Source organism: Myotis davidii, unplaced genomic scaffold, assembly GCF_000327345.1.
Source record: "Myotis davidii unplaced genomic scaffold, ASM32734v1 scaffold436, whole genome shotgun sequence".
In the NCBI taxonomy this organism is placed as follows: Eukaryota; Metazoa; Chordata; class Mammalia; order Chiroptera; family Vespertilionidae; genus Myotis; species Myotis davidii.
This window is the reverse complement of record NW_006292604.1, coordinates 772,042-781,136: the sequence shown is the minus strand read 5'-3', so window position 1 is coordinate 781,136 and position 9,095 is coordinate 772,042. Positions and strand designations below refer to the sequence as shown.

The window sequence follows — 9,095 nt, the reverse complement described above, 5'->3', positions numbered from 1 at the left end:
CATACTGCCGTCATTATTGAATTAAGCAGAGACGGTTGAATCACACATGAGCATTTATTCCGACTCCAGTAGTGACAGGGTGCCAACACAGAATCCAGGGTGCCAGTGTCTCATGCATGTAAAGAAGGGAAAGACAGCCCCAGAGCACATAGAACTCAAAACTGTATCTCAGGCCTTTTTCCCCAGGAAGACTGCCCTTTGCCCTCTAAGCGTACTTGAGTACGCCCTTAGTCCGCTGGAAGTCTGGCACCTAAGATAGGGCAGGCTTTTAGAGTACAGACAGCAAAGACCAGGGGGCATAGTGAGGGAGACAAGAGCACAAAAACAATGTCTTACCTGTATGTCCCAGACAGAAGTTTGCACCTTTATCTGGCACCCAATCCGCCTGAATCCAGATGCTGACTGAGGATGTACAAGCCAAAGGGAAGAATCTCAATTCCTGAGAGCCAGCAAAATAAACCCTTTGTCTTTTCAACTAAAAGCTGGGGCACGTTTGAGAGACAAAGGGTTTGAAAGCTAAAGAGGTGGCCTCCAATAGGAGATAAAACAGCTGCCTCTCCCAGTCTTCACTGTCACTTTCTATGCATTAGAAAAACCTTAACAAAGGAAGATTTTTGAAATATAAGAACGTAGATGAAAAAGGGGGTTCTATGAAAAGTAACCTCACACAGTGATCTGATCATAACTGGACAGGTAATGGTGGGTAGTCACACCCCAGGCATATAACTACTGAAAGGCAAACACCTCCTTTCTTTTCTCTCACCTTCATGCCATCTTCCTTAGTTCCCGCTTTAATCTCAAACGTGTAAAAGAAACTGCAAACAATTATTCTGGAAGCAGTTTTCTCAGTCTGTTGAGATCTTGCTGCCAGGCATATCATCTGTTTGACTCAAACCAATTTTCATAAAAAATTGTCTACAGGGCTTGGATATTCTGACATCGACAAAACATAGCAGTCCCCAAAGGAGATGAATCTAGCCAAAAATTATTTGGAGGGAACATAAAACTGTGTTAATCCTGTCCTTTCAGGTACGAAAAATGGAGCTTGGCTATGTCAATCTCTGATAGAGCAAAAGCCAAAAAGTCACTCTTTCTGCTTGTTCAAATCCTATTTCCTGCCAGTCCTATCTCAGGCTTGACATGGCAACTGTACCACCTGGAGTCAATTCTACTCCGTTTTACCTGCAAGACTGTAAGGTCAGTTTGCCACAGTGGTCAGCGAAGATCCGGCTCTGTTGTAATTAGCCGGCCTTGGTTTTTCACTGTCTCTGTGTTGGGCCCTGGCTCTACTTTGTTGGTGTAGAGCTTCTGAGCTCAATACCCAGATCCAAGACAGGATAATCCACAAGGAGAGCCAGGGTCCATGAGCCTTCCCTCCTAATTATCCAGATAAACGCTCATAGCCTGATAATTTTTGCTTCCTATGAATGTCCTAAATGACTATCATCTCCCTGCCTTCAAAATCTTTAGCTAATAAAATAATCCTTATTTTTCCTGACTGCAGTCATGCGCCACTTAACCATGGCTTACAGAGACATGTACTGCATAGCGACAATGTTTTTGTTGATGTTCACATCCTTAAGAGAACAGAGATCCAGGATCAGAAACTCCACAACTCATTCAGCCAGATTTCTGTACTAGATTTCTTAGCATAGGTGGTGAGGGGATATTAGAGGCAATGAGCTTCAACACATCCACTGAATTATTTTCTTGGGTTTATACTTCGGTGTCCCAATTTAAAGATAAAATAGTATGAAGAGTAACTCTTCCATAGCCTGACAATTAGGCTTGATGCAAGAATGTGAATTCCTAAACGACTTGATGGTGCTGTCAATTAGGCATGATTTGTGAATCCTGTGAGTATAAGTTTTGTTGATGTAATCAATATTACATTTTTAAAGTGCCTGTATCCCACTTAGAAGAATTTCATAAACATCTTTTGAAATCGTTCAATTCCAGTGCTAAAGAAAATAGTTATGTTTAGTGCAGGGATTATACTTGCATGTGCCTGGTATTTTGAAATAAAGAGTGTACAAGGTGGGGTCCCCGTGCAGGGACAGCAATGCTCTTAGCTGTTGTAGCTGTTTTGAAATCAATGTCAAGCTTTAGAAGTTGCTTCTTACAATTTTCTGGGATTAACCAAAGTTATACACAGTGTGTCAGGGCTGATGTTCACAATTTATGGCCTGTCAATATCGTACATGGATTTGCATCCTAAATTGAAATTCCTTAACTTTCAGAGAAAAAATATATAACTCCATTTTCTATAAAGTCATTATTATGGGGAAATGGGCTGAAGAAATATCTATTCACTTTCTATGCATGGCTGATTTTGAACAAAATAAAAAGCTTACATCCCTTGGACTTTTATCCCTGTATTGTTGAATTTTAGCAAATTAAGCCTCACCATCACCTACATGTTGACTACTGCATAACAATGAATGCTAGAGCAATAATAATAGTGATTGCTGTAAGCACCCCAAAGTTTGGCTCAGTAGAAATTCTGGGTATCAGATGGTTCTGGTTTACATGGGTGGTAGGACCCACATTTTTAAGAAGTAGTTTGGAGAAATTTATAAACAATCTTCTAACACACTATCCCATTAAAGAAGTATGGAACATGCTAAGAAAACCAAGAGAGAACAAAGTAATACAAACTTTTTGTCAAAAAATATGATGAATGGGAGCCTTTAAAGGTCCAACAGTGTAGTATGTGGCCAATTGTGGACATATGCAATATTTTCTGGCAAGTAAGAGCTTCTAGAGCATATGAGGTTTAATTTCTAAAGGCCAAGAATCAAACTGGCTCCTTTCTTTAGACTTTCTCCACATGTGGGACAGTGTGGTTGCATTTAGTCCAGATGTTACCTATCACTTTCTTACAAGGAATTATCATACTGTATGTTGGCAGAAAAAGGTGTTTTGCAATGAAATGACTCCTTTTTTTCTTTCCTCATTATTTAAAAAGTATGAACCAGTAAGATCAACAAGCCGCAAGAAATCAATTCAGCAGTCAACTTTAGCTAGGAGATTTGACAACGTGGGCGTTATTAACTTTTAGATGGTGGTACTCTGTGATTTGTGCTGATAAGGCTACATAAATTAGATGCAATTTAACATGCTGCGTTCCAGTATTTTGGATCCCAAGGAATGTACAGTGAATCCAATGTGGATTTTTGTTGTTTACAGAATATCCTCAGCTAATAGGTAAGACAGTTAAGACATGGAAAAGTAATGGAAAAAGTACAATGTTAAGATGTTTCCAAAGATATTAAAGAGTTTACTACATACCTGCTTTAATACATGCTGGATATGGCTTAACGTCCCTTTAATAAGATAATGAGCCTTTTCTGGACCTCTCCCCTGTTTGTTTCTCATTAATAAAGCTCCTGAAGCATCTGCTGTAGACTTTATTACTCTATGTGAAGGACAGTCTCTTGGATATAAAGAGCCATCTGTCTCAGTTTTACAGCCATTAGAAGCGTGCTACCAAGGAATGAGATTTAAGATTTTCCTGGAAAATATAACCTATTTTATAATTAATTTTTGAAATACAAGATTGCCTTCTAAATGGGAGGCTAGAACTCTTAAAAATTTACCCTTATTCTGACCAAGAAAATATAGGGGAGATACTACAAAATATAATAATGGAAGAGAGATAAGGATGGTGTTAAATTTAGCAATAAGACAGATGCAATAATGTTTCAAAGTATAATTATCTTGTTATATAAAGCAGGATTTTATTTATTTGTTCTGTATGCCAAGCAAGAAAGGAGTAATAGCTGCTATATGAACAATCAGCAATGTCTGCCATGATACTCCGCATAATTTATTGAATAAGAAATGGTAAATATATGTAGCATACTTGCATACCTAAGTAAGTTTACTTAAAGGCTTTAAAGAGAGCAATTACAAATAGTGACAACTATGTATATTGGGGGAGGTAAGGAAGTTTGTAGTTGAGAAAAACACCTGTAACTATAAATAATGGTTAAAATGATGAAGATATGTATAAGAAAATACATTTAGGTTTCAAAAAATAAATAAGAGAGTTCAAAGTATTTTTCTCTGGCAAGTAATAGGACAGATGAATAGAGAAAGGACAGTTGCTTTTTTATGTCACATACATATGTTTCATTTTTAAAAAGTCATGTGCCTACTTTATTTGATCAAAACTTAGAACATTTCATTTACTTCTCCACAAGGTCTTCCACTAAGATAAAAGATCTATTATGGCAGTTAATCTTCTATTTCCTCCTCTAGGTATATTAAAAGAGATTTATCCATCTCAAAATCCATTCCTTCGCATTTTAGTTTCTTTGAAGCATTTAATAATATCTCAGAAATTGATATGGTATATCTTCAAGTGATGTGGAGTTCTCACCAAATTATAATGTAAGTTGATTTTAAAATAGCTTAGGAATCAGTGTGTTTGAGAAACATAATAGTATTTTACTACCGACTTTCCAGTTAGAAAACAATCAAGGCATCAGAGTCTGTTATTTTCTCACTCACTCTAGGGGTCTCTCTGTATACACAAGAATGCACACGCATCAGCATTTAATACCATACAGCCATCTTCTAATGTCCTTAACAAACCCAGGGACTGCTGTGACTTTAATCATGAGAGTATTTTTAAAGAACTATACTTGTGAAACAAGATATTTAGTAGAACTTTTAGGGTGTTCTTCAATTGGCACCAAGGGCTGACTTTGGAGGACCAACCATGCTTATATGTCTCAATTTTTGAGGCTCATTTGACAACTGAGAACACAAAGCTCTTCAAGGCTTGATGAAGGGCTAAGACTGGTCCAACCACTACTATGGTTGCCTTAGAAGTAGAACTCCTATGTCTAGGAACTATAACAGGGACTTTCAAAAGAGGCACAGGAACCACTCAAGATAGAGCTAGCATTTTATACTTGCCACACATGTAATGAGTGGCCAGAAAGTATCAGCTAAAGATAGTGATAATCAGTAGAATGGCCCACTAGCGGACAGTTGGGATAGGAGATACCAAAACAACTATGCTTTTATCAAGAATTAGGTAAAGAAAAGTGTATTGGCTATGACTATATTCTAGTCATATGCCTAACACTACAGGCATTTAGAAGAGCACACATAAATACAACCCAGCAATAGGTTAGTCTGCATGAGAAAGGAAGGAACTCAGGTAACAATGAAAGGATAAATAGAATTCGTACATCTATCAACTTATGTTCTAAGTGAAGGAACTCGAATTCCCCAAATGTCTGTGTATTTATTTAGTTTTCCAATGTAAAATCCTAATAAAGAAAATTGACATGTGTGATTTACGGTAGACAGTCGTAATTGTCTGTAAAGCTACAAAAGTTATCTCTGTTGGGTATCTGAGGAGTCCTTCACCTCCTGCTAAAATCAGATCAAACTTTGCTTCCTTTGAGAGCAAAGCAATTGCTCTGACATATAGGCAAAGCCTGTGTACTTGATCAGGTAGACTCCTGGACTACAATGTGCTTATGTGACCAAATACTCAGCCCAGCTATAAATATGGTAAAAGTCTACAGAGGTTAAAACTTCTTTTTTGGAAAACAATTTTCATCAGTTATACAGAGCAGCTGTTTTTACAGAACATTTAATTTCTACCAATGATACCTTTCTAATTCAGCTCCTCTGAGGACCTTAACTCAAATTTTCAGGCACTGCTGTTTCTTTAATTTTAAAAAAACATACCATAGATATTGTTCAATGTAATGAAGAATCTGTGAAAATCTAAACTTTATAAGAATCACTGGTTATCCCAGTAAAAAACTCAATCATTCCTTTAATGTAACAGAAGCTATAAGGACAAAGCTGTCATGTTCTGCTTTTTCAATTATCAAAAAAGAAAAATTAACAGCTCAAAGTTCAACTAAGCTTTCATGAGTTTCCCTTTAAAGTAGCATTTATTACTCATATTGCTCCACATGTAAATGCTATATAATTCATTTCCTTGCCTCACTTGATTCAAGTGCTCAATTCTCTAATTAGGCGTCTGTTAGACAATGAAACTTTGTTTTCCTGCACATAATATTATTCAAGCTACATTAGAAAAGAGACCAATAACTTCTTTCTCAAGAGATTAATTTGATGCCTAAAATATCAGGAAGAAAGATTCAACATTTACATTATATTAATTGGTAGGGTGTGAATATGCCATTATTATTATGCAGAGCCACATATTTTAAAATTCAGTAATGGAAACCAAAACCCAACAGTTTTGAACACAGGAAATACTGCATTAGCCGCGTTAATGTGATGTCTTGAATATGGTTTCCATGACTGTGTATTACAAACTATTATTTTTAAGTAGAGCAATAACATATCATTAATTTTTTAAAAAATAATTTTATTGACTTCAGAGAGGAAGGTAGAAGGAGAGAGAGAGATGAAAACATCAATGATGAGAGAGAATCATTGATTGGCTGCCTCCTGCTCGCCCCACACTGGGGATTGAGCCACAACCCAGGCTTGTGCCCTGACTGGGAACTGAAACATGACTTCCTGGTTCATAGGTTGACGCTCAACCACTGAGCCATGCTGGCAGGGCACATATCATTAGTTTTTTGTTTTGTTTTTTTTTTAATATATTTTATTGATTTTTTACAGAGAGGAAAGGAGAAGGATAGAGTTAGAAACATCAATCAGCTGCCTCCTACACACCCCCTACTGGGAATGTGCCCACAACCAAGGTACGTGCCCTTGACCGGAATCGAACCTGGGACCCTTCAGTCCGCAGGCTCTGAGCCAAACCGGTTAGGGCCATATCATTAGTTTTGTAAAAGAAAGTTAAGAACCATATGATTTCACTCATAAAACTGAAAGCAACAAATAAACACAAACTCATAGACACAGACAACAGTATGGTAGTGACCAGAGGAAATAGAAGGTCAACTATACGGTGACAGAAGAAGATTTGAGTTGGTGCTGAGCATACAATGCAATATACAGATGATATATCATAGAATTGTACATTTGAAACCAACATATATAATTCTATTAACCAATGTCACCCCATACATTTATTTTTTTTCTTTTTATTAAAGAAAAAGGAAAGCTATTCAAAGAAAATCTACCACTGAAAGGTGAAGTTACGAATGTCATGGAGCTCTCGGGTGTCAAGACTTTCTACAAGGACGCACCACACTAAAAGTAACAATCAAGCCCGATTTGATCTCTTGTTACTCTATTGCAGTAAGTAAAATAGATGACTGCACCCCAGTGTTCCGTTTCTGCACGTGCAACAGCAAAGCGAGGTTACATGGCAGGCTGTGCAGACAGGGGGCATCATCTAACTGCCAAGGAGCCACGAACAGAACAGAAGGCCCCTGCCTTTTTATGGACACAAGGGACTTGGGAAATAGGGGAGGGCCAAGCGCGGAAAAGTACTGGGGCAGAGTGGGGACACGTCTCCTAATCAAGACCCCCCACTAAGGAGGTCTTGGCAGAGACACCTGAAAAATGCCTCAGCCAGTTCCCCTAATAAACAGACGTTTGAAGGAAGCACCTCGGCTGAGAATACAGATGTGTATGAGCATGGCTGGCCTGAGGAATCTTAATTCCCTCCAGGAATTCTAATGCACGGGCTGTGCACAGCGTATGTTCCCTAAGACGATAACTTTTCCCGTGAGGCCTGCAAGGCAAAACCTGTGCAATTGCCTATTGAAATGTCACCCCGGGAATTTTGGCCTGGAACTGGACTCCTCAAACCCTAGTGTAAAATGCAAAAATATATTCCATACTTCTGAAGACCTATTACCTTCGCAAATTGCAGAGCAGAAATCTATTTCAGTGATGAAAAATAGAAAATTAGAATGAAGAATTGAACTTTGTATTATTACTTTAATATGTTTATATTAAGTTCACCAATATATATAGTGTTACATTCTGTGACACTGAAATTATAGTATAGGTGACCTCAGATGTTATAGGATGTGACATTTACAATGTAGACAAAATTCTATTTCATCCTATGAATGCTTGCTTTCTTGGTTTGGAGTTCATTGCAGGAATGGGTAGTGCTTCTCTGAAAGAAAAACTGTGGTTGTTTTTTTTTTTTGGAAGATGCATCATTGTGAAGCTAGAAAATATTGACAATGACACAGTTATATACTGACAATGATGAGGAATGCAGAATTATTATTGAGCGGAAAGTCTTTGAAATTAATAAATTGTTACTCATTAAAGTGAAATATAATAAAATTTTACCAAGGTAATTTTCTCTTCATTATGTAAATATTTCTGACCACATTGAAAAGCAACAAAAAGGAAAACAAAACAAGAAGCAATCCTGTTCCGCTTTAAAGAAGAGAGAAGTTGTACCAGCAGCAAATCCAATTATTTGCTTATCAAGAAATCACAACATTTAATCAAATACAGGTCTCCCATCTCATGTAACCCATACATTTCTTTTTGCTTCAAAAACTAATTTAAGCATAAGTGGTTCTCAACCTTCCTAATGCCGCGACCTTTAATACAGTTCCTCATGTTGTGGTGACCCCCAATTTCATTGTTACAAATTGAACATAATTAAAGCATAGTAATTAATCACAAAAACAATATGTAATTACATATGTGTTTTCCGATGGTCTTAGGCGACCCGTGAAAGGGTCGTTCAACCCCTAAAGGGGTCGCGACCCACAGGTTGAGAACCGCTGGGTTATATAGAATAGTGAGGAAAAAAGAAACAGGAATTTAACATAGTTAATACATGAATATGTTATAGCTATGTATACATCCCACACATGAATACAAGCCTTGATCCATGAAAAGATACTATTTATAAGTTATTGAGTGATAATTTTAGTCTTATTGAAGTAATTTGGTGGTGGTATGTAAAATTTTCAACATTTATATTTTGAAATAAATTCCTTCATGCTTCTTTATGAGACCATAAGTAACAAAACTATTTCATAAATAATTTCAACAAATGTAAATATTGCAAAAAAGTGTAATAATTTAGTGTTATACAAAATCAAAATGCTCTTCTTTCAAATATATGTTAGCATGATAATTTGAATTACAATGAACACATTTGTAAAAATTGGAGTTGTAGCTATGCGATAGAACTAGATATA

General features: G+C 36.9%; 1 long non-coding RNA gene across 1 annotated transcript in view; it reads left to right on the top strand.

The window, feature by feature from the left end:
- The window catches only part of LOC107183455, a 119,749-nt gene extending 111,466 nt beyond the window's left edge, over positions 1–8,283 (top strand). The window contains exon 4 of the long non-coding RNA XR_001514244.1: positions 7,065–8,283. This is a non-coding gene — a long non-coding RNA (uncharacterized LOC107183455). The remainder of the gene's footprint in view (positions 1–7,064) is intronic.
- Positions 8,284–9,095: the final 812 nt, after the last annotated feature.